Source organism: Rhinolophus sinicus, chromosome 5 (assembly GCF_057876585.1).
Source record: "Rhinolophus sinicus isolate RSI-liver-muscle chromosome 5, RSI-T2T, whole genome shotgun sequence".
In the NCBI taxonomy this organism is placed as follows: Eukaryota; Metazoa; Chordata; class Mammalia; order Chiroptera; family Rhinolophidae; genus Rhinolophus; species Rhinolophus sinicus.
Window position 1 is genome coordinate 91,200,118 of NC_142505.1, and position 26,709 is coordinate 91,226,826.

The following is a 26,709-nucleotide window of genomic DNA, read 5'->3' on the forward strand; positions in this document are numbered from 1 at the left end:
TTGCTCCTCAGTTTCCCTAAATGAAAAGAAAAGTGGCAGGGTTCCAGGGAGAGGATCTCTATGAGCCTTTTCCTCTCTCTAAATCAGAGGCTTTTCTGATTTTATGTCCTTGATCTCACGTGGCGTCCTCTCTTCTTCAGCCTCTTCAGGGTCTAAAGCGCATAACAGTTAAACCGCCGAGAGGAACAGTTGCATTCGGTGCACTGCTCAGTGCCTGTCTTGCCTGGCTTATGCTGTTCACGCCTCTCGGAATGACCTCGCTCTCCCTGTCGGGCTGATTCATATTCGTCCATTCAGGCATCACTTCCTCCAGAACACAGTCCTGCACTCTCGGGCTTCCAGAGCTTTGTCCAGCAGCAGTCGTCTCTGTATGTTACCGTGTTTGCTTCTTATGGTTAACAAGTATGATTCTGACGTCTAACGTTTATTGACTGCTGACTTGGTACACTGTGCTTTGCATAGATTATCTCATTTAATCCTCAGAATAACTGTATGGAGTTAGCACTCTTCCCATCTCCAGTGTATTATCATCGCTGGGGCTATTATACATGAGCAAGTGGACCCTCGATGGAGTAATTCATTCAAAGTCATACAGTTAGTGTCATTGGGGTTTGAAATTGAGGCTGTCTGATTACACTGTTCTTGTTTCATTTCCTCACTACCCAGCATGGTGCCCAGCACGTAGAAAATGCCTTCAATGTGGCACCGTGTCTAGATTGTGGTTTATTTTTAATAATTGATGTCCTTCACCTTAATCATATATAAACATATATAAACATATATGATTATAATAGCAATACTAGGGTTTGATATAATTTTCACCAGTAGAAAGGAAAGCAAATGGAAGCCTTTAATTTGTTAAAAATGCCCAGGCCCACAAGCCCTTGGGTTCTGATCCTGGACGAGTGACCGCAGGGTGGAGTGAGAACAAGATTTGACCTAAAATTGACTACATTTGTTTTTCATCTCAGTAGAGGTGACATAATGCCAGTTTATTTTCCACATGGTAAAGACTTATTAGTTTTCAGATGATGTACAGTAGATATAACGTTTTCCTGAGTTGGCAGGGATCCAAGAATTAAAGTAACAGCAAATACAGGTTAAGGGTCTCATGTAATTCCCCCATAACCTCTCCCGAACCCTAGCAAGATAGATTTTACCATCTCAATTGTACATTTTTGGAAACAGAGGCTCAGGAAAGTAGAGTGGCTCGATCCAGGTCACACAGCTAATACATGGAGGAGCCACGACTCCAATTCAGGTCTGTCCAACCCCAAAGTCTCTGCTGTTCCACTGTATCACCCTGCAGCACTGCCCACCTGTGTTCCTGAAAAGCCTGGCTGGTCCCCAGAGATCTGCACAGCTTCTAATGCACATTAATGTTCTCAGGCATCTTCGGTGGCTGGGGCAATGGCTCCCCTGAGGGAAGGAGCTGACTTGTTGCCAGCTCCTGTACCCTTCAATTAGGTAATTAGCAAGGAGATCCCTGGGGAGCCAGGCAGAAACTTGAGCGGAAAGATTGCTGCTATTTTCTGAAAATGGTGATCTTTCAAGGGTCTTACATTCTGCAAGAGGAAACTAGGAGAGTTTACATAAATCTATAGACAGGAAATAGATTAGATTAGTGGTTACCAGGGGCTGGGGCTGGGGAGGGGAGGTACAGGGAACTGAACTGCTTGATGGGTACTATGGCGCTCCTTTGGGGTGATGACAGTTTTGTGTCATGTGTATTTTACTACCAAAAAAAGTTTCCGTAAATATATAGACCAGACTTGTGGACCATTCGCAAACGGGTGCAGAGCTCCTACCGGTCTCTGTGTCTAAGATGATTTCTTACAGCCACTTGGGTAGTAAAACACAACAAGGAACAGCCAGCAGTAAATGCACCCGCGGCCTGAGTGTCGGTGTGGCTTCCTTTTACTTTTCACTGCTGCCCAGTATTTCTCCCATTAATCCGGGGAGAGAGCGTGACATGGTGGGGAAAAGCATGGCCTTTGGAGTTCAGCAGCCCCGCATCTGAATCGCAGCTTGCTATTTATTATACTTACTGTGCTGTCTGAGACAGTTACTCACCTCTGAGCCTTGGTCTTCTCATCTGTAAACCCTATGAGGATAAAAGCACGGACGTCCTAGAGCTGCTGGAGGTCAGGCTTGCTGTCTACAGACTCTGGCACGTAGAAGGTGATCAGGAAATGGGACCTGCTGCTTCTACTTGTCTCCTCCGCCTTCGTCTTTTCCTCTTTTTCCTTCCTAATTCCTTCTCCTCCTCCTCATTAAACAAAGAAGAAATGCTAGGGCTAGGAGAAGAGAGGGAAGGACAAAGGAAAGGGCTTGGAAAAGTAGAATTTCTGTAAATCACCAAGTGACAGTAACAATATTAATTGTTCTCATGTATATAGACGGTACTTTACATCCCCCTTGACTTAGTATCTCCTTTATTCCTCACTAGTATTCTAGTGATATTCAGATTTGACAGGTAAGGACACTGAGACTCGGGTAGGTCAAATCGGTGGCTTCCAACCACACTGGAAATGGCAGAGCTGGAACCGAGGCAAGAGCAAGCACTGGGTCACTCAGAACTTGCTGCCTCCTGTGGCCAAAGCCGCAGTCAGAGCTGTTGAAATGGCCACGATGTCTCTCGTGAAAAAGAGCCATTGAGTTTTCTCTTGTCGAGAGTCTGTCTTCATGGGGTGTCAAGAGATTGTGTGGGAATGTCACACTCTGTCCTGACTCCCTTCACTAGGTGGCACAATCTGAGGAAAGACCATTAGTACTGACATGAATTGACTGAGTGGCTGTAAATTCTTTCCTCTGTCTCGGTCCCAGTACCTCCATCTATGATATGTATAGGTTGGAGTAGATGATATCCTGTGCTTGGCCTAGTTTTGACATCCCATGATTCTACTAATACGTTTCCTTGCCACCCATGGACCTATCTAAAGTCATGTAAATCTGTTGAAATTTGAAGTTTCTTCTACCTCTTGTAAGTCAGTGAATTTCTGCTGTAAATACCACTTCCTTTAATTTGTCCTAAGGTTTTTAGAGGTCTTCACATAGGGGCCCTTCACTCTACTTCGCCAAAATTAGGTGAACACTCCATAGAGTTACAAGCCGAACTTTTGTCCTAGTCCCCTCTTCCATTTGTTCCTTCTGTGCTTCTGGCACCACCTCGATTCTCACTTGCGTAGATGTTAGCTCAGTGGTTCCCAAACTTTGATGCACCTTGGAATCACCTAAGGACCTTTTAAAACTCTGATACCTGCTTCCAGCCATAGTCACTCTGATGTATTTTGGATGTGACCTGGGCATGGGGAGCTCTGAAAGCGCCCCAGATGATTGTCATATGCAGCAGGGTTTGAGAACCACTGCCTTACTAATACTTAAGACGTTACCCGATGATGAAGGAATGGCAAGTTAACAGGAGGACCCGAAGCAGTCACTCCTCTCTCAAGACTTCAGAAGTGCCCCAAAGCCCTAATGGTTCCAAAGACAGGATAGGGACTGTGGTGTGGTGGGCGAGGAAGTGGTTATACCGCCGTGTGCCTCATCTGGTGACATTCAATGAGGGGGCAAGTCTATTTGGCTGTTTTTTCTCCCATGGCTCCTTAGCAGATTTGAGACTCTCACCTTATTTAGTTTGCATTAGAGCCTTGCTATATTATGCAATGCATACTCAAAGCATATTCCATCAATCTTGTGACCCCAGTAGACACTGGCAATAAATCACAGGAGTATTCCCGCGGGGCCCAGATATGGCCGCACAAGCTCTCACTCCTCAGTGATTCTGGTAGTCACTGCACCAGTGGCTCAGAGCTGGCAGGAAGATATTTATTTATCATCTTGACTCTAAGGAATACACATGCAGGTATGGCCGCGCACATGCGCACACACAAACACAATCATATTGTTTTTGCAGGGACGGGGGTGGTGGTGTTTGTTTTCATATATAAGGCCCCATCCTCCTGATGGTCACTTTGAGAAAACCACCTCCACACTCTGGTCTTAAGTTTCTTTTATCTGAAATAGGAAATTTGGACCATTTAGTCCAGTCATTGGGAGAGCGCAAGAGACCTGTCATTGCAGTGGTGTATTCTGGGGCTCAAATCAACAAAAGACAAATCATAAATTCAATCGAAAGCCACACAGAGAAGTCTCAATATTTGAGAAACGGGAACCTGAGGCCATTCCTTCTCACCTCAGGGGAGTGAAGCAGAAATAGAAACCATCGTTCAAAAGAAGAGATACAACTTCCAGCTTTTGAGATAGGTTTTAGATTTTCTTTTTTCTTATTCACTTCAGTTTCTTTATGGAATATAAGTAAATCTTAAAGTAGAAGGATCGGAGAAGATTGAAATAGGATTGATTTTCTGTCCCTTCCCAGCTTTGAAGTTTAAAAATCACATTCACTTTCTTTTTATTTACCGACAGCCGTGAACTTCCAGAACTTGGTAAAAGTAACCAGAAGTATGAATTGTACTTAGTGAAGGCTGAGGTCTCCACACCCCCACCCTCCTGGAGGTTCCTTTCCAGTCTCCAGGCTCTCCTCTTTGGAGGGCATGCCGCTGCCTGGGAAAGATCAAGGCAAACATTCTCATCCAGGCCTTTAGGATTCTGGGCCTTGCCACGTCAGAGCGTGGGATGCATCCTGCTCCTTTAATCTATTAGCGCAGAGTGCACACTTTGGAGCCACACAAATGTGGGTTCCAATTCCAGCTTTTCTTCTTACTGTGTGGCCTTGGAAAGCTCACTTGGCCTCTCTGAGCCTTCGTTTTCACCTATACAGAAGGGGTTAATAATGCCCATCTCTCAGAAGTTCAAAACTCAAGGGCCAAACAGAGGGCCTATTGCAGGGTAGCTCTTTTACTTGGAGAAACTACATAGGCAAATCTGCTTATACTGTGGCAGTGATGACCTACCTATTTCAGGCTTGAGAGGACAAAGCCTAATCCTGTTTCTTTCCCATGAACTGGTGGACAAAACCCCACGTTGGCCACGGGGGGAAAGGTGAATTTCTCTAGCAGACATCAAGCTACATAGGGACACCCTTTTGTCTGCCCCTGGAGAACTGCCCTCCTCTCACTCCACATGGCTTTGGTGGGGTTGCCACTCACAGGACCCTCCAAACCCCCACCACAGAGAGGACAGGTGTCCCAGGACAGACCAATCAGATCCTCCTTCCTGAGAGCTTGAATCTTGACAGAAACACGTAAGAAAATCCAGAAGCTGGGGCCGAGTCATCCTAAGACTACCATGTTTCCCCGAAAATGAGACCAAGCCGGACAGATTTTTGCATCTTTTGGAGCAAAAATTAATATAAGACCTGATATTATATTTATATTATATTATATTATATTATATTATATTATATTATATTATAGTAAAATAAGACCAGGCCTTATATTAATTTTTGCTCCAAAAGATGCATTAGTGCTGATTGTCCGGCTAGGTCTTATTTTCAGGGAAACACGATATGTAAGGAGAAGACAATTCATTAATTCCACCCATGGAAAGCTCTAGACCTTCCTTCTTTCCTGGCATCATAAAGCCGTGATATTTGTGATAATCACTCATCCTCCTTTAATTCTGAGGACTACCCAGTGTATTTCCATGTTAACTTCCTTTTTCTGTGCAAGAGTTAGAGCAGCATCTGCTGGCAAAGAATCTGACACATGACAGAAATGTCCCAGCATGGACTGGAGTCTCCCCTTTTAATATAATATCATATGACTATACTTACCAATTAACTCACCTTCAAGAGCAAGGTTAACAACTTTTATACAAGTCTTGGACCCGCTAGTGTACGTGTACAATCTTTGGGCCACAGTGGGGTCTCTGAGCACATCCAATCTACTGTTCTCATTTAAATACCTAAGAAACCCAAACCAGGAGATGGAGGGTGACTTGGTCATTGTCCCACAGTCATTTGGTGACAGACCTGAGTTTAGAATTCAGATCCCCTGACACTGAGTCTAGTGTTTTCTTCCTCTTGCCATCCTTATCTTATGCGTGTGGACTGAATACTTTGAGCTGAGCCCCTGCAAAACCACAATAATAGCTGCCATCCTCATAAATGAGCTTTCCGTTGTGTCATAGTTCACACCTATAACCCTGACCAGGTCTCTCGCCTTGCAGGCTAAAGGTTGAGAAGAGAGGATGGAGGTGGGCCTGAGAGAGCAAGGTTGGATCCACACAGCCCAGACCCACTATGCAAGATACTAACCCCAAACCTCACCAAAGCACTGTCTTTGTAAGAGAGAGCTGGACACTTTGATTTTCTGCTTTGCCATGGATATTCTGACCCTAGTTAATAAAACTTACCTTCTCTACCCTAGAAAAATGGAAGAGTGCCTTTTCTGAAATAGTCAAAACTGGGAAAGAAGTCCATTCAACACTAAGAGAAATAGAGGGAACATTTTTCTTTTCCCTGTAAAGATTTCAGAGAATCTGAAACAAAACGAAAATGCAAAGACAAATGCTAATCCCTCTCTGTGCACAGCTGGAAAGCAGAAGGAAGCTAGCCTGGGTGGTCCTTATTCTTATGAAGTAAGATGGGTGGTTTAGTGTGGCTCTTTGAACCAAGGGAAAAGAAGAAAAACACTGGCTAATGTATACTGAACACTTCCTGTGGGCCAGGTACTTAATTCCATGTTATTCAAGCCCCACAACCACCTTGGGAAGAAGTATTCTCATTTTATAGATGAGGAAACTGACAGACAGGTGAGTCCATTTGTCCAAGGTCATACTGCTAGTATAGAGTGGAGCCATGCTTTAAACCAGGATGGTTTTAACCCCAGACACTTATTCAGTATACTTTGCAGTCTCCTACCCACAAAAAGAATGAGTCCTTAACACATTTTTGAAGTCTGCAATAAGCCAGACAGTTCCTTCTTTCCGCATATACAAATTAGGATAGAAATTCGACTTTGCAAATTTAATCATTCCTTTTTCCTCCTCCCCTGAACCAACCTTTACCAAGTGCTTAGAAAGGGCCACTTAAATCCATAGCCCAAGAAAAATTTATCTTTGTGATTAATATGTGTAAAAATGAGGAGTGACATGGTAATAAAATGGGAAAGGTATGGGGGCCTTTGGGGAAACCCATCTGACTGTGGGCTGTGCTTTCAGTAATGAGGCTGCTATTTTGCGGTCATGGAGGTAATGTTTTTGATGCGGGGAGAATGATTAACAAGGTGAATATATCTGTCGGAGGAAGGAGGGGTGGAGAGAAAGTGCCCGTGGGAAAATGGCTCAGGATGGGAGGCCACGTGCCTTTCCCTCTTCATTTTCAGGAGCCATGAGAATTTTAAGTAAGCTCAGATGCCAGGAATTGTTTGTTCTGTCTCTCTCTCTTTTGCTCTCACTCTAATTCATTCAGTGGTGTGTGTGGAGGACCAGGGAGGGGAAAGGGGGCGTAAAAGGACACAAGAAGAGAGGCAAGAAAAAGTAGAGCAATGCATTCCTTTATCCATTTTCTCCATTGTCTAGAAATTTACGTCCCGTAATTATTCCTCTATTTGCATGTAGGGCTGGCTTGCCTGGCAAGTGAAATGATAGCTGTTAAGGGATACTAGGTTGCCATGGAGGGGGGGCATTTACTGTGATTATATATAGCAAGGGGACCCAGGAGTACACAAATCCTGCTCTGGCCCAGTTATTCCTCTTCCATGAGCTTCCTGAAAAGACATATGCAGAAATAACTCCAATATTAGCTGAGCTTTGACCTTAACCCCCAAAGTAAGGATGGGCTGGATCACGGGTTAGCTTCCTCTTGTTGAGGCTAGAGGCAGTCCAGGGGGGGAGTGAATGTGATATGGCCTACTTTCCCCCCAAATTTAGGTACCTGCCAATTCAACACTATGAAAACTTATACTTGCTTGTCACAATGAGAAAGGAGCACAGAAAGCGATGGATGGAAAGATGGCATCTTTTGCCTGTGTCTCCTCAAGCTATTCCAGGCTCGATAAAGCTAAGGCCTGGCTACTATGCCTGAGGAAGAGAAAACATCCAGAAATGTGGAGATGACAGAACAGAGATTCCCCCAGGAAGTGATACCAGGCCTGTGTGTCTCTCTGCGAGCACCACGCCCAGTGAAAGCAGGTTGGGCTCTGAACAACCAAATAATAATGACTCTTCTTTGTGTATGTGTGGGAGTGGAGAGGATGGTGGGGTTCCTGTCTGACACCCTGATTCATCCTTAGGAGTGAGACAGCAGCTGTGGAGACACCCAAAAGGCCAAAAGGAAAAATTATTGATACTACCCATGTTGATAGTCTTCTGCCTCGGTTAGGTCTTTCTGAGTGAATGCAGTGGTCTCCCTTATCACGCTATTCTCTATTTGCTGTCAGAATGATTTTCCTGAACTACAGCTCTTACTATGTCACTAAATGCTCAAAAACTTTCCACTGTTCTCACTATCTAGAACAGTGGTGGACAATCTCCTTCTGTTTTTGTAAATAAAGTTTTATTGGAACAGCCCTACTCATTCAGTTACATGTTATCTATGGCTGCTTTCATGCTACGATATCAGAGTTGAGTGGCTGCAACAGAGAGCTTATGGCCTACAAAACCTAAAATATTTACTGTCTGGCCATTTACTTAAGTTTGCCGTATCCTGGTCTACAGAAATGTGCCCAGACATCATCTAGTCCTCGAGTGAGGTCCTCGTCAATATGGTCCCAAACGACTAATTCTTCTTGTTTTATTTAGTTCTATTCCCTTCCAAGCACCTTATGTCCCAGCCAAAAAGGCGTCCTCTAATTCATACTTCTTAAGTTGTTTTTTGTTGAGTTTTTTAATTCAATTATTACCATTCTATATGTATGTAATATAGTACCAATATAAAGTACCAATATTCGAAGTGCATAGCTTGATGAATTTTTACAATAATCAACACACCCTTGTAACTGACACCCAAATCAAAAAAACAGAACATAAATTAACCAATACCCCAGATGCCCTCCTCGTGTGCTCTTCTATCCTGATTTCTAACGGTATAGATCAGTTTTAGCCCTTTTTGAGTTTAACGTTAAGTACAAAAGTCAGTATTCCTTCTGTCTGGCTTCTTTCACTCAAATTATAGTTGTGAAATTCAACCAGCTCATTGTATGTAGTTATAGTTTGTTTATTCTCATTAATGAATTCTATTTTGTGTGTTATACCACAATTTATTAATTCTACTGTTAATAGACATTTGGAGGTTCCTCTGTGGAGTTGCAGTGACTAACGCTGCTGTGAACATGCTTTTCCATGTTTTTGTATGTATGCGTGTCTGTTGAGTTAATACCGAAGTATGTCATTGTTGAGTCATATAGTCCATGCGACCAAATCATTTGCCAGTGTATTTATATTAGTAGATGCTCATATCAGGTGTGTGAGAATGCCAGTTGCTGCTAAATATCCTTGTCCGCTCTTGGATTTTTGTTGATGCTGATTTTGTTTTCCTTTTTAGCCATTCTGTGGGTGTATGGTGGAATCTCATTGTGGTTTAAATTTGCATTTTCTTATTGATAAGCGGCAGAGCATCGGTGTATAAATTTATTGGCTATTCAGATATCCTCTTTTGTGATACGCTTAAGTCGTTTTGTCTTTTCTCCTATTGTATTATCTGTGTGTTCTTATTTATATGTAGAAATCCTTTATATATTCTGGGTATGAGTCTTTTGTTAGATATGTGTCTTGTGAATATCACCACCTCTTACTCTATGAATTGCCTTTTCACTCTGTTTGATGAGCAGAGATTTCTAAATGTAATATATGCGAAGTCATTAATTTTCCTTCATGGTAAGCACTTTATGAGTCCTGTTTAAGAAAATTTGCCATCTTCAAAATTACAAAGATGATCTTATACATTTTAGTCTATAAGTTTTATTGTTTCTGTTTTCCTACCTTTAGATCTTAAATCTATTTGGAAATGATTGTGTGTGTGTATGGTATGTATAAGTAGGGATCAAGATTTATTTTGTTCTCCATATGGATATCCAATTAATTTACTTTTTTAAATTAAGAATTCTTTACTCACTGAACTGCAGTGTCACCATTGTCATATATTAATTTGCTATTTTCTTGCATAAATACTGTATGAGGAAATCACTATGTATATATTAGAGAGTACATCATTTATGATAGCATCAAAACCCATCAAATTTCCAGGAATAAATGGAACAATAGATTCATAGCCCTCTACCCTAAAAACTATAAAACAAAAGATTAAAATAAACAAAATTATAGTGTGTGTGTGTGTGTTCAATAGCGTTTTCAATAGTGTTTGAAACATGGTAGCATATGTCTGCAGTTGTTTTTCTTCTTTAAAATTTCCTTGGCTGATCTTAGCACTTTAAATTCCCATTAAAAAACCTTAGGATTAGGCAGTCGACTGGTATTAAAAAATCTGATGAGATTTTGAATGGCATCACATAGAATTCATTTACTTAAGTCTTCTTTTATGTTTATCAATAAGGTTTTGTAGTTGTTAATGTAGAGGTTTACACACCTTTCATAATATTTATTCCCAGGAATTTGGTGATATTGTAAATGATATATTCTTTAAAATTTTATTTTTCTAATTTCCAATGTTGCTAATAAATGAAAATTCAACTAAGTTTTGTAGAGTGACCTTGTATCTAATGACCTTTCTTAATTTGCTTATTAATTCAAATAGTTTCTCTGTAGATTTTGGGCGATTTTAAATGTGTGTTTTTTCTATTCTTAGGCCTTTTCTTTCCTTGTTTTATTACAGTTGCTGGGACCAGTACAATGTTGTATAAAAGTGGTCAGAATGTGCAGCCAGTTTCCCTCTAGCTTGGGGCATACGCCTCTCAAACCAACATAACTTATTTCATTTATTTGGTCTCCAAAAACCACCTTAGTGAAATGAATTAATGGGCTAGTAACTATTTGCAAGGCTCTCTTATGGCTGAGCAGAATTATTTGATGGTTTATCTGTCCTTACTCTATTTTGGAGTTATTCAACTGTGTATGGAAGACCAAACTCTACGTATTAGATTGGCTGGGTTAAGTTAGTATAAAGCTCTTTTATTGATGTACAAAACAAAAATATGAGTGTAACTATTATCTATTGAATATTTTTCATTAAGTTTTGATGGCTTTGTTTGCAATAGTGTATTTGGTGTTTGCAGCAATCCTATAACATAGCCATCACTATTTCTTTTGCATAGACAAGTAGCCTGGGGATTAGAAATTATAAATTTGACCCAAGTCACTCAGTTGGTAGTAGTAGAGCTGGGTTTTTGACCTTGGCAGTTTGATTCCAGAGCCCTTAACCACTGTGCAGTAATGATTTGCTCATAGCAAGTTGAAATTTGCCTCCTTGTAATTTCTTTGTGGCCATACAGAAAAAGTGTGTCTTCTTTTTCCTATGAATCCCCTTCAGTTGCTTGAAGACAGCTTTTAGAAGCCTTCTGAGTGTTCTTCAGAGTCAGTATTCCTAGTGTCTGTCAGTCCTTGCATGACAAGGTTTAGAAATCTCCTTTGCTTTTTTCAGTTAGCAATTTCCTTCTCAAAATTCCTCTGTAAGCGTGGTGCTCAGAGGGGGTGTCATTCCTGTGTTTGAGCAATTTGAATTGTACAGAGAGCAGAACTTTTCTTTGTTGTGAGCTCTGTACCCCTTCTAAGTCATCTTGAGATTGAAGCAACTTAGTCTAGATTTTGGATTTCAAAGATTCCATTCCGATCTCGGCAAAGCTGTTCACTGACTGGGTGACGTTGGGCAAGTGTCTAGATCTCCCCAAGTCTCAGTTTTCTTATCTATAAAATATGGGACTCTAACCGCTCCCCTGGTTACCCCCCAGAGAATGGTGGGAGACTCATTTGAGATAATGGATGGGAATGTTGTTTGCAAACTGTGAAGAGCTCTGTCAATGTCAGTTATTTTTAGCAGACACATCATGCTGTTGACATATACAGAGTGAGTATTTGTACAGAGTGGAGCTGAATTCAGCCATAAAGAGAGCGAACAAAAGGGAATGAAGTGGCATTCAGCCAACATTAAAAAGGAAAATGCTAGTTGGGCTGTGTAGGGGAGACAAGAGGGGAGGGTGGAGTTAGCCCCAGAAAATGAGGACGGATACAAACCATAAAGTTCGGCTGAGGTTTTGGAGAAGCTGCTATGGTCCACAAGGTCAGTGGGGACCAGGAAATCATAATCAGATCTCATGATCTGAGATGCTGAATTGTGTTTTTCCTTCCAGTGAAAATGTGAGGCAGAGCCATTCCCTGCCTCCCTTCCCCCCATCCCACAAGGCTAATTATTATAAAAATTCTCTGTCATTGCTTTGCAACGGTCCACAGCCTAACTAATTTAAAAATGCAAATGAATGCTAAATTACAGTCAGATTTGGAGCTCGTTTCCTGCCTATGCACCTAGAGATGGTAGGCGTCATTTCTACAGCTAAAATCAATCTTGGGCATCCTGGGCGATTTGATAATGGCCAGTGGCACTGTTGCTGATGTCACAAGATGCTCAGTGGCTGGTGGGTTTCAGCAGCCTTGTGGACTATCAATCTTAGGCCTGTCTCTACCTCCGCAGCGACATACTGCAGCACCACGTCATTTCTCCTGAAAACCAAAGGGCTCTCCCTCTGCCATCTGTCAGCCCCATGACAGGCCAAGTGATGAGCCTGATTCTGGTGGCTGGACAGCTCTCCCTTACCACCGTCCCTCCTAGCCGTGAACTCTGGGTCTGAAAGCCTATTTAATGATGATGATGATGACAAAAGGAGGCCTGACTGTCAGCTAGTCCTTGCATCAGTGTGTCTCACAGTGCACTCCTAGGACCTGGGCTGCTTCAAAAGGCAGATTTCTGGGCCCATCTCACACCTACAGAATTGGACTCTACGGGTGGACCCCAGAAATGTATTTTTTAAATCAGGCTTTTTCAGGTGATTCTTATCATATTAAAGTTTGAGAACTACCATCTATCTGTAAAATTATGACACATTGGGGGCTGAAAGAAACCTTAGAGACCTCTTAGCTCAGTGATTTTCAAACTTGGCGGCTCCACATTAGAATTATTTGGGGGGCAGTTTAGAGCTTCCAGTGCTGGAGGGTTTACTCCACACAAATGTCATCAGAATCTCTGGGGCTGGGACCAGGCCATCCGTGCTTGTGCGATTTTGTTTTGTTTTGTAAGTTCCCCAGGTGATTCCCACATACAACCAAGCCCGAGTGTCACGACTGCAGACCAACCCATTGATTTTACAGTTGGTGAAATGGTGGCTGCCCACAGAGGCGCTGTCTCAGAGAAGTAGTGGGGACCCAAGAGAGTCAGTGACCAGGCAGGATAGGAACCCAGATTTCCTGACTCCTCGTTGGGGCTGCTGCTACCATACCAGAGCGCTTCTCTTTGTTGAACCAACGACAATCCTGTTTCTTGGTGTTCTGTTTCTTCCTGTGAAAGGTAAAACAACACCTCATGGTTTGATTTTCTTACATGCTAGAGAGTGTTCCTGTTCTCCTGTTCTCACAAGGCCAACCTCTGACTCCGCCGGAGTGACCCCTTATTTGAGCTAAGGCCTAAAGTCCAGTGGCAGACTCACGCTCCCTTCACCCTCGGTGCCCTGAGGCTCCTCTGTCAACTGGAGAAGGCTTGCTGGGAAACTAGGCTTCTAGTTCTGGCGTGAGCCCTGCATGTGTGACTTTTGAGCAAGCAACTAAACTTCTTTGGGTGCTCTTTTTCTTTCCTTACACAGAGTGACCGTAACCAAACCAAACTCCTTTGCTGAGCAAGGGGTGGTGTTTCAGCAACATCGTGCAGTGCTAGGCACAGAGCAGAGAGCCAGTAAATACCCGCTGAATTAAGCAATTAATTCAGCAATGCATTTACCCCAGCTTATCGTCTCCTCAAATGACTTACGTATTAAAGTTTATTTCAAAAGATTAGGTTGCAATGAAATTGATGTATAATGAATCTATTTCCAGCCTTAGTGAATGGTTTAATGATACCTAATATATATTAATATCTTCCACAGCAACGTTTTGGTGAACAAAATCGTTTGAACTATCTGTTAGAATTTGATATAATGGGATTTCCTTTTGACAGATAGTAATCATATCTTTACTTACCAAAAGTCCTTTCAACTTTGCGTAAAAAGAGTGGGAAAGAAATTTAAAGGGTACGAAGTGTGCCAAACCAATGAAAACATCTTTTGTGTTTCCTCAATACATGAGTTGAAGTTCTAGATTTCGTAATTTAATACTGTGTTGTCTTTCCTTCAGGAAGATCATTTAATATCAGTAGGACCTACACCTTGAAGTATTCTTTCGTAATGTCTTACCTTGCACACAATTATACCAACAAGCTCATTTGATAACTTTGAATCATATAAGTTTCCAGTTCATGACCAGGATTTACAGCCTGTGGCTGAGACTAGGACATGGTCTAGACATTCCCTGACAAATGTTTATTGCCATAACCCAGGTGCTGCTCTGAGCACTGAGAATTCATTGTTGTTCTGAAAGAGACACACGCCTTGCCGTCCGGAAACATATGGTCTGGCAGGGGAGCCAGGCATTAATGGCTGAATGATCATATATGGAGATAAGGGTTGTGCAAGACAAGAGAGGTGGCTCTGAAGGGTATTTATTTAGTAAAAAATCATGGCCCAGACTGGAAGGCCAGGAAGGCAGCCCCCAAATGATGACTGAACTGCTACTCATGTGAAGAGGGACGGGAAGAAGGCAGAAGGCACAGCATTTCCAAAAACCCTGTGTGTGTGTGTGGGGGGGGGGCACAAGCTTGATTTGAGGAGCTGGAAGAAGCGTCCGCCGATGGCCAACATTAGGAGTAACTTTGAGGCCATTCCATCATTCGTTTCTTTCACAAACCTTTACTGAGTGTCCTCTCTGTTCCAGGGAGGTTAGACATGGGCCAGCTGAATGGAGGAAAAGTCAGTTTCCGTTCGTGTTTAAACATGTCAGTTGTGGCTAGACAACCTTGGAACTGCACTGGGACTACAAATTCTAAAAATGTGTTCACATTATTTCATTTCTCTGAGTTTCCATTCTCTTACCCATTAGATGGAGGATACATCCAGGCTTTTCAAGGGATGGTCTTGCGGATCAAAGGAGTTAGCGTGTAAAAAACATTTAGTGTAGAGCTGGACACATCATAGATATCTAATTAATATTAGCTACATGCAAACCAGCTGACAAAAATAAGGCAAAAAAGTCAATCTTTGTTTCTAAGTCTGGCCTTTAGACGCTGAGAAAACCCCTGGAGCATCTCAGGGTTCAGTTGGGAGGATGAGGGGAGGTTTCCTGCCAGCTGCATCATCCACCCAAGAGACTCCGCTGGCACCTCCCTTGTCCCTTTAGACAGCTTGCCGCTGGCTGGGGTGGTGGCAGTGGGCCAGTCACCGAGTTTAAATAGAATTTTCTTCGCAAATTGACAGAGCAATGAAATTACCAAACTGCTGTGTTTATCTTTCCAAATAAAAGACAGATTTTAAGTACATTAGATGAATGTAATTGAAAATCAGAAGCAAGTGGGGACGGGGGTGTGTGTGCTGTAACTTCTGCGCCAATGTGGGATCACGCTCTCCGGACCCCCCAATTAGATGTGGGCGGAGGGAGTTAGGAAAGGTTTGCTTGCAAGGAGGGTTGGTTCTCATGCTCAGAACTGTTAAGATGAGCCAGATTCTGAGAGCGACAGCAGCTCACCATTGGGAGACTTGAAAGCCCCAGATCTCCCAGAAACCTTAATTGGATTTCAATTAAGATTCTGCTATCCCCACATAGAGTCCTCTTAACCCTTCTTCAGAGGTGCTGCCTGAGTAATCAAATTCTTGCTGCAGGTCGCGGGTGGCTTTGTTGACCCAAGCTTTACGCTAAAGCTCTCTGAGACAACATCACCTGCTTGGAACCCACACGTCTCCTCCTATTGTGTACGTGTGAGGAATGGCAGTGCCTCCACGTGGTACAGGAGGCTGGCTGAAAAGTACAGAGCTGGGAACCTCCCCGGGAAGTCCCCGGACTGGGTGGCCACCGGGCTTCGGGTTTTTGGTCTTTTTCCTTGCCTGAGTGGTTGGTACCTAACAGTGGCTCCAAGGGAGGTGGCTGTGGGCTTCCCTTCCTTATCACCCCGTCAGCCCCTGCTCGACTCTTGCCAAATTGAAATAGTAATAATTTTTTTTTTTATGTGAGAAATTACAGGTATGTTTCTCAACCTTAAAAATGTGAAAGAAAACAGCATCTTTAAACAAACAAACACAACAAAAATTTTGCTTTTTAAAAAGTATCTGTCCTGTAAAACCTAGGTAAGATGAATGTCGTTCCAACAAGTGCTGGGCAGATTCCCACCCTAAAGCTTGCCCATGTTGAGCTTCCCCCACTGACACCTGGCCGTCCTTCTTTGCTTACTTAACAGTGTTCTCAGTTCATTCCTGAGCATGGCGTTGGAACTCTGTCTGGAGAAACCGATCATCCTCACATCCGGTCAGAAAAACGAGGATCCATGACAGAAGGTTAGTAACAGCGTGCTGTCTGAGGAGAACAGATAATAGCATTTTGCTTGAAGAACAGTGGCAGCTGAGTATTAATTGCAGGATATTGACAGTCGAGTGACGTTACAGTGGCTTTCGTGACAGAGTTGTCTAGAGAGATCTCATCTTGGGGCGTTCCGTGTAGAACTTTCATGTGAGTGAGTTCCTAGGCCTGCATCGTTGATGGGCAGGCAGAAGTCGCCCACTTAGGGTGCATTTGGATTTCTCTGTCATTTCCACTTTGAGTTGCAATTCTCCTCCCTGATGTCCTCATTTACGGAGGACCTAGAGAATCAACTGTGTCTGTTTTTATCGAGGAACATTAACAGTGAGGTGTTAGTCAGAAGAGCCCTGGCTCTCACTGCAAAATGCCTGTGGTACTGAAAGAAGTCAAATAATATTGGCGTATTCTCCGTGATACAGGCTGGATGCCCTCAGCACAGAAATGTGGAAGAGAACATTTCCGTTTTGCTTCAGTGAAAAGCATTGGTAATACAACCCGGGTTTGGTCTTTGTTCCGAGCACCCCTGAGCGGGGTGACCTCTCTGTGCCCCAGTTTGCTCAACTATAAATGAGGTGTGGGACCAGATGGTATTTCAGATTCAAATGTGGCGGAGAGGAGTCTGGAGTCCTGGAGCTCAGGCTTTAGTCCCACATGAAGCTCTGACTGGGCAGGTCCTTTGTCTTCGCTGGGCCTCAGGTTCCTATAAGACAGGGACTTTGGATGAGATGTCTTTAAGATCCCTCTCAGTTGTGAAGAGTAGATAACCTACCTACTCTAGCAGGAAGGCAATGACCAGATACTGGCCCCTGACACACAGCTGCATGATGCTAATAGAACAGGGTGAACGTACACCAGCGAGGAAGGCTCGTCCTGTTCTTCAGGACGTACTTTTTCCTCCATTTCTTTTGACCACTTTGGGCATCCTGAGAGGCACAGGCCATGCTCACTGCTCAACTCGGCAGAGCAAATGCAGACAAATGGGATGGGAATGCTATTTTTGCCTGCACTAGAAAACGTCTTGAAAATATCACATGCTGCAGGAGGCGAAGAGAATGTGTACAAAAGGGAGGTGTGATAAAGGCAACTTAGTTCAATAATAGTTCAAATGAAAAAGTTTGGGGGTGGGGTAGCAAGTTTATATAAATACATCATAACAATAGTTAAAGGGGTCTCAGCTAGATGCACCTATAACAATAGGGGTAGGGATGGTTACAGCTGTGCGTAGGAGGGAGGGGATGCCTCAGTCCAAACAGACTTCCTTGGAAATGGGATTCAGTTTCATTTGGAAGGGGAGTATTAAAATAGGGCACATCTAAGAAGAGAGATTTAAAAAGGAGACAGGTTAAAAACACATATTCTACAAAGAATAGTTGAAGATCCTGGGGGCAGGGTATGAAAAGCTGAGAAATGATGCAGGGAGAACCCGTGATGATGAGGGGGCATGTGATTACTAAGAGGAGAAAGGAGAAGATTCGTGTCTTTCCAGATAAAACAGAAGTCCGTTGTGAGGAGGCAAATGATGGCTCAGGACAAGGAAAAACTTTCAGAATATTACAGCAGCGGGAGGGGTTTTTCACGGAGCACTGAAGCTCCTTGTCATTGGGATGGGTGTTGGGGGTCACGTACAGGCTGGGTGGTCGACACTCAGAGATGCTATGTTGAATTGGAGGTTTAGCAAGGAGACTCTTTTCCAATTCTGTTCTTTAATGGTGGGTACATTGTTATGAGTAAACCTTGAAGTTCTAGTTGCAGTGCTTTGACTAACTTGCTATGTGACCTTGACCAGGTCAATTAACCTTTCTGAACCTCAATGTACTCATCTGCAAATGGAGACAGTAGCACCTGTCACACCATATCCAACAATGATGTTACAGAAACCTTTTGAAGATAAAATAACGCATATGAAAGTGCTCTGAAGAACAGGACACACTATGTGTAAACGGTACATTCATGATGAGACGGTTCATTATTCTCCAGCTTTTGTCTTGCCTGGCAGTACATCCTGGTGGGTGAGAGTGGAGACTCAAGGGTTAGACTGCCTGGATTGGAATCCTGCCTCTGCCTCTTGCTAGGTATATGGTCTTTGGCAAATGGAAAAAACTTGCTGAGCCTGTTTCCTGGTCTACATAATGGGGCTGAGAAGGAGAATGTTGATTTTAGGGGTCCTTGTGAGGAGTAGACGTAGTATATGGGAGGTGATTTTCACAGTGCCCGGCACAGAGTATGCCCTCTGTGAGGCTTTGTTCTTCTACCATGACGATTGGCTTCAGGTTGTACTTACTGCCTGTTGTGGTAGGTTGTGATACCAGCGGGCTGAATTGTTGGGGTCCGTTCCAGACACATCTTGGAGGGATTCAGGTCCATCTCGGAACATCCAAGGCAGCAGAGAATGTCCACGTAGCTCCCTCAGGGGAGATGTAAGCACAGCTACCAAAATTCGTCAATTCGGCGACCCCAAATGTTTTCTTTTATTTGGAAGCTCATAATATTCCATCATAAATGTTTCATAATTGCCTCATGAATTATTCACCTGCAACTTAATAACCTTAAATTTTATGGGATTATGGTTTTATGGGAGAAAAACATTACCAACCTGGGACCCAGCTGTGAAGAGAAAGTGCTGACGTTACCAATTTATTTTCACTATGCAGTGGAAGGTCTTTTTTTTTTTTTTTTTTTTTTTGTAACTATGAAATACAGAATATTAATAAAAGAGCAAATAAAAAACCAAAAGAGGAAGAAAAAATTCCTTACACTGCTCTTTTTAAAAATTTTAATCTCAAAGCTGTGTTTGCAATATTTTTGCCGATTGCCAAGAAGCTGATCCACCTCCATTACAGTTGGTGTCATTTTCTCTGGTGAAGCCAAGAAAAAATCATTCTTTGGTTCCCTTCTTTACTTACCTGGCCATTGGCCTTTCTATGCTTTTGTCCGTCACTCAGCTTTTTTTTTTTTTTTCTGGCCTGTATTCATTAGTAATTTTTAAATTAGTATCACCCTTTCCCCATCCTAACGTTAGAACGTTAGTTTTGGAATGTCATTAGTGTTGTTTAAGCAGAGTATGGTGATATAGTAGAAAGATCAGTGATTGGGAGGTTTGAGATCTGAGTCTAGATTATCATTGAATTGATGTATAACTTTAGCAATTCAATGAAGTATTCTCAGCCTCGGTTTCCTTATAGATAAAATGGGGATAATAATACCCATTCTACCTACCTCACAGAAATTTTGAGAAAGTCAAGTAACATAAGAGATGAGACAGCTTTTGAAAGAACAGAGCACTGCACAAAGGTAAGAAACTGGCTCAGTAGCACAGGTGAGGGAAGAAGGCTGGGATGTTGACATGCCTGAGCCCAGTGGAAGGATGAGCAGGAAGATCCACAGAAAGAGCTAGTTCCTATCAGATAGCTGGAAAAGAAGCTTACTACCTGATTCAAGTTTGAGTTTTCACTGGGAGCAGAAAAAGAACAAAGACCATCCTGTCCTCTAACCCCAGGTAGGGGTGCTTCCTCACCAGCTGTCATTACAACCCTTTTATTGCCGATCATGTGGTATGTGCACTTTTAGAATCAAAGAATAGTAGAAAGACAGTAGAGATGATGAAATATCTATTCTAATGTCCTCATTTTACAGATGAGGAAACTGAGACCTACTGAGGAAGGATGGATTTGACCAAGGTTCTTCGGTGAATTAGAGGTAGAAGCTGGGACAAAAAGCCTGATCTTTGATTTCTAATACATACTGGGCACTCATCTGCCATAGAGTGTGTGCCATGAATGCGCTATAAGTAGAGGCTTCTGGAAGGAACAGCAGGGGTTTACCAATAAAAATGGGATGGAGCAGGTGTTGGGCAAGGCGAGGGCACTGGAGAGGAGCTAAGAAATGTGATTCTGCTGTAGGTAAGTGAGCCCCACAAGCAGAGTTTAGAAACCAGTGGGGCATTTTTTTTGGACTGGCTTGACCTGAGTCATCTAATTAAAGCAGGAACAGGTGCCCCAGAGGCTACAGCAACTCCTCCGTCCTACAGTTTGCACTAAGTTCTAATAACATTTTATTAAAATTCTCCGGGTCCTGATTAATTTTCCTGGCTGCCTTCTTTCTTATTGCTCTCCTGGCCACAAGATAAGAACAGCAAGTGCTCTAACAAATGGAGGGAACAGTTGGGCTCAAGTCATTTGGACTAAATGGCTCTCTGCCCTCTGCTTAATGAAGTTTTGGGTGTTTCTGTCCATGCATTTTGGGGGGATGATGAGAGATGACACGTGCTGGTGTCTGAGAAGATGGACATGACCAAGAACTTACCCTCTGGGGTATCATCGGTCAAATGATTATTGATTTGGTTACTACCTGTCAGCTAAGGGAGGAAGAGGAGTCACATTTGCTGAGCGCCTGCTGTATGTTAAGTATTTTTCTGTGTCTCTTCTCTGGGTTGCTAGAGTGTCTTGTGCATTCTTCTAACACAGAGCTGCCGAGATCTATTTTCCCAGAAGCACTGTGAGCAGCCCTGAGCAGTACGTCTTCCTCATCGCAAGCTGGCAGTCTCATTGAGGGGCCACCCATAGCAGGTTCTCAATCAATAGGTGTTCAGTTAATGAATGATGGTTGGGTGGTACACATACGACGTCTGACAGTTAAGTTCGCAAATTGTTGCCACAATGTTGCTAACGTTTTTTGATATCAGAGGGATTATTCATTATGAGTGTGTACAAACTGGACAAACAGTTAACCAAGTGGACTATTTGGAAGTGCTGGAAAGGCCGCGTGAAAAAGTGAGACGACCTGAACTTTTCGCCAACAATTCATCGTGACAATGCACCAGTTACCACAGCACTGTCTGTGAGGGAGTTTTTAGACAGTAAACAAATAACTGTATGAGAACACCCTCCCTACTCACCTGATCTGGCCCCCAATGACTTCTTTCTTTACCTGAAGATAAAGGAAATATTGACAGGAAGACATTTTGATGACATTGAGGTCATCAAGAGTAATATGATGACAGCTCTGATGGCCATTCCAGAAAAAGTTCCAGAATTGCTTTGGAGGGTGGACTAGGCGCTGGCATCAGTGCATAGCTTCCCAAGGGGAGTACTTCGAAAGTGACCATAGTGATATTCAGCAATGAGGTGTGGAGCACATTTTGTAGGATGATTTTGCGACCCTAATTGACCTCCGTAGGCTTTCCTACTTGGTGCTCACCACCACCTTTCCTCCCATTCTTATTTCCATTTTACAGAGACTAAGGCAAAGCTCAGAGGGGCTTACCTAAGGTCACACATATAATACGTACAGGTCTCCATGGCATGAAAATGACCATGACCTTCCTACTGATCAAACATGCTGTCCACTTCTAGGGACAGCGTCTTATCTCTGGGGACCTACTGAATTTCAGCCTGCATCCCAAAGAAGTGTTGCCTTTGGAAGGTATATGTTTTGGACTTATCCTCAAGGCAGACAGGATGCTACAGGATCAAGCTGGTCTTGTACTGAAAGTATGTTTCTGGACCAAAAGGCAGCTTCAGAAATAGCAAAAGCAGATATGGCGGCATGTAAACTGGAGTCTAAGGAATTGTGGTTGTTAGAAGGGAAGACAGTTTACGAACTTCTTCTTTGTATAATATTACCATTCTCTCTACTATTACAAGTCATCCCTTGAAAAGATGGACTGAATTATTTTGATTCATGGTGGTTATGTGGGATGCCATTGGATGACAGAGGTATGTGGGTTATTGAGGGATGGGAGGCAGGTAGGAAGGCGAGGCCTGAAAAACACTTGCACATAGAATCAGAGGAAAGAGGGCAAAATAGAAAAGGAGCAGGAAGAGGCAAGGCTTTGGGTGGCAAACCAGAGATTGAAACACTTAAATGGAAGGCAGAGAACTGTAGTCTGGTGAGCGTGGCCAAGGATGGGCTTTGAGGGGCCCTTGTATTTTCCTAGAAATATAAATACAATCTGCATATGTATATTTTACCAGAAAGAGGATACATAGCTTTCACTTTCCAAAGGAACCAGCGAGTCTGAAAAGGATTATGAATTACTGTTTGAGGCTGAATAAAAGTAAGTCAAGGAGTCCTAGGCTCAGAGTTCCAGAATGGGAGGAGGGGACCCAGTAAGTCCCCAAAATTGCATTTGGAAGACGGATCTATAGACAGGCTATAACAGTGAACATTTACTGAGTGCGTGATATATTTACAGTATTGCTTTGAGTTTCCATTAAGGCCCTTTGTGATATTATTTTATTGAATCCTCCCAACAGTGCTTTGAAGGGGACCCTATATCACCTCCTTTTTATAGAAGAGGAAACTGAGGCATATAGAGATGATGTAAGTTGCCCAAAGTTACCTCATTTACAAATGACAGAGCCATGATTGGAACTGAGCAATCTAATTCCTGAACTTGCGATCCTAATTATATCCTGCATGACCTCTCTAGAAGCATAAAAGGGGGAGTCCATCAGAGGTGGTAGAAGACAGCATTTTTGTGTATCTGGTTGGGTCACGTGACTATGATTCCACGGCTGCAGTTTCCTCAAACGGCCTCTAGTTGGGTGCTGGAGCTAAGTCTGTGGGAAGAACCCTCGTGGTTAAGAAGAGGGGATACTGATAGTCTCAGGAACCACCATTAGAAAGTAACCCCAAGGAGTGGAATTGCTGGGTCATAAGGTAGTTTCATTTTCAGATCTTTGAGATACCTCCTTACTGTTTTCTATAGTGGCTGCACCAATCTGCAATCTGCAATCCCACCAACGGTGCATGAGGGTTCCTTTTTCTCCACATCCTCGCCAGCACTTGTTGTTTGTTGATTTATTGATGATAGCCATTTTGAATGAGGTGGTTTCTCATTGTGGTTTTTATTTGCATTTCTCTAATGATTAGTGGATGTAGATGCCTGATCACTGCACTGTACACCTGAAGCTGAGGTTGAACAGTAATGAATGTCAACTACAATTTTATATATATATATATGTATATATGATTTTATATATATTTTATATAGCTATATATATAGTTACAAGAAGCGGAGTGCAGCATTAGGAATAGAGACAGTGGAAATGTAATGGCTGTGTGCGATGTCAGAGGGGTAGTGGATGGGGGGAGGGGGGTTGTCACTGTGTGAGGGATATAAATGATAAACGTCTAACTATTACATTGTTTTGTACACCTGAAACTAATAAAAAAAATGTTAAAAAAGAAAAGAAAAGAAAGTTACCCCATGGTGGCAGCACATGGAGATTTGCAGGCTGGGGAGCCTTCTCTTAGTGCTGGAGCTCTCTGGAGCAGAGCGCTAGAAAGACTGTGAAAGCCTCCACTTAGAATTTACCCAAAGAGCGTTCACAGATGCCTCTCTCCACCATTACGTTGACCCAAGTCGTCTTCCCTGGATATTTTTCTGTTGTTTAAGCAACTTCCCCAGCAGCACAGAAAAGTGGAGGGAACGTGGACTTCAGAGTCACACAGGCCTGGGCTCCTCTCTCACCTCATGGCCCTCGTGCCTTATGTCCTTGGGTCCATTTTTAACGTCTTAGAGTCCCCTTTCCCTCTTCTGTGAATCTGGGGCAAGTACCACCTAGTACCACCAGCCTCAAAGGGCTATGGTGAGGATTAAATGAAAGGATGACGGTAAAGCACCTTGCAGGTAATAAGCACTCTGTATCTGGTAACTGTTGCTTTCCCTCTTACCGAAAGAAAACCCATGTCCAGCATTTGCAGAAACATCCTTTGACCCAAACAGATTCCATTCTTTTGCCAGCCTCTCTTAAACTCCTTTTTTAAAACCTATCTTCTCTAACAGAATATGAACTTTGTTTCTCCAAATTCTACATAAATGCCACTCCTTCAAGGGACCAGGGAGACATCTGTTAGCTATCTCTATTGGAGAGAGAGAGAGAGAGAGAGAGAGAGAGAGAGAGAGAGAGAGAGAGAGAGAGAGAGAGAGAGAGAGAGAGAGAGAACTTTAATATGTGTGCTGTAGCTGGCTTGTATCATCTCATGAAAGCTGATTGTTAGTTTTATTTGTCATATGTTGTTCTAAGAGCTTTACATATACTAACTAACAATCCCTACCACAACTTTTTGAGGTTGTTATTGTTTCCATTTTACAGGCTAGGGAACTGAGAAAGTGAGTTGCGAAAGGTCACGTAGCTTGCTAGTGGCAGAATTGGGATACAAACCAGGGCAGGCTGGCTCCAAAGCCTGCATTCATAGTCAGCTGCACAGCCTCTGGAGGGTTCTTGTGAGGATTCAATGACTTACGTAAAGGGCTTGGCCCAGTGCTTGGTACTTAGTAATTGCTTGATAAATATTAGCTGTTGTTATTTGTATCAGAGATTCTTACGGTTTTTGAGGTCATCAGAATCTGATGAAAGCTTGAAAATTGTGGATCCTTTTCCCCTAAAAGATGCACAATATATACAACACACACGCGTGCACACACACACACACACACACACACACACACACACACGCTGTGAGGATACAGTGTTGGGGGATTCAGGGACTCCCTAACACTCACTGATCCCGGGTCTGCCTTCTTGGGCCACTTCCCATAAATCAGTCACCTGCTCCTAGCTCCCTACACAGTCCTTGAGTGCTCCAAAGGTAGGGATTGAGTTTTCTTTGTGTCTCTCTCTAGCAGATCACCCCCATTTCTTTAGTGCCTCTGTTGGAACTGTTTGTGTACCCTTCCCGAGCCACTCACTCCCCCGTGGACATGCTCTGATTTGCTTTGTGTTGCTCACAGCGTGAGGTCCAGAAGTGGGTCACGTTATATAGTCTTCCTCATTTCCCTCATCTCTCTGCCAACTGCTAGTTTACTCTCGTTTTGCCTCTGGTGTCCCACTTCCAGGGGACTGTGCAAGTTCTCTGGCATCTGGAATAGAAAGTTGAGCTATAGCTTTAACACTGCTAACTTCACACACATACCGTTATATACCCTACAAACATACTGCGGGCAAAGAATTCTGAATATATGAAGCACATCTCAAACTTTCTTTACTTGCTTCATCTGAACTTCAACAAACTGGAGAAATCTGCTTTGGCTTCCTCCTGCCACTTAAACTCTGCTTGCACCCCTGTTCCTCTCAACCCCTGCCCCCCCTGCCAGCATGTCTGTTCTCCAGGCCTTGAGTTCAGCTCTTGTTTTGACCTGACAAAATAAGAATAACAACTAATAAAAAGTACTTATTAGCCTTTCTGTATGTTTGAAATTTTGTATATATTATCTCATTTAATTAAACCCACACAAAAATTCCATGATTTAGGGGGTTCAAAGGAAACCAAAGCTCAGAGAGGTTAGGTAACTTGCCCAAAGCTTCCCAGCTAAAAACTGGCTAAGTTAGAATTCAGATCCCCATCTGGGAACTCCAGGTTTGGACACTTTCCCTCCTTGTGTGCTGATTCCTTTTCCTGTATAGTAGCATCTGACAGTGGCCTGATGTGTGGACCCTTCCCCGGATGTCTGCCCTTATCAGCAGCTTTAGGAGTTCACAGTGCTTCTAAGACGTAAAGGGATTTCAGTCACTGCGAGGTGGGGAAGTTCTTGCAGTTGCAGGATCTCCCCAGATTTCACAAATCCTGCCACACTGGTCTTTCCTCCCCCACCAGCCTGTGGCTCACTGACTAGGTAGGAGCAGGTGACAGCCCATCCTCCCTTCTCTCCAACCTTGGGGAGAAATGGAGCTTTGAACACCCTTAGAGAAAACAAGGCCAGCTTACCTTGCAAGGGGCCCTGAGATGGATTTCTGATAGTCCAGACAGCCCTTTATGTACGAGATGCAGTGTTTACCAGAGGGCAGGTTAAGAATCCTTCCAGCTTCTGTGGCTTACCAATGGCCCCTAGTGGCCAGTGGTTCCAAGTGCCTTCTTTCTGGCTATCTATCCTCTGGCTGTGTGCCCTACAGTTTTTACTGCATTAATTCCTGATCAGCATGCTTTGCAGTATTGGGATAGAAAAAAAAATGGCAGAGTCTAAAACTCTGGGCAAACAGTATATTATGATAGGTGATCTAATCTATAAAATGAAGGGGCCAGGCTGTCACTAAAACCTTTCCCCTTTTAACATTCCAGTCCACAAACCTGGAAGATAGGTAAACTGAGGTTCAGAGAGGGTAAGTAACTAGGCCACACACTGGTTAGCAAGGAAAAGCACCCAGGTTTGTGTGGGCACAGGTGTTTGTGAACACAGGCTCTAACCTTTGCCAGGGAGGCCCAAGG

The 26,709-nt window shown here is 43.2% G+C and overlaps 2 long non-coding RNA genes across 3 annotated transcripts in view; one reads left to right on the forward strand and one right to left on the reverse strand.

The window, feature by feature from the left end:
- The window catches only part of LOC109457455 (uncharacterized), a 280,743-nt gene that overhangs the window by 17,711 nt on the left and 236,323 nt on the right, over nucleotides 1–26,709 (forward strand). For both annotated transcript variants that reach the window (XR_012489844.2, XR_002139027.3), the window contains exon 2: nucleotides 16,382–16,478. This is a non-coding gene — a long non-coding RNA (uncharacterized LOC109457455). The remainder of the gene's footprint in view (nucleotides 1–16,381; nucleotides 16,479–26,709) is intronic.
- On the reverse strand, nucleotides 16,234–19,159 carry LOC141567294 (uncharacterized). Its single transcript, XR_012489847.2, has 2 exons — nucleotides 18,782–19,159; nucleotides 16,234–17,200 (listed from the first exon to the last, which is right to left on the reverse strand). It is a non-coding gene; the product is annotated as an uncharacterized LOC141567294 (long non-coding RNA).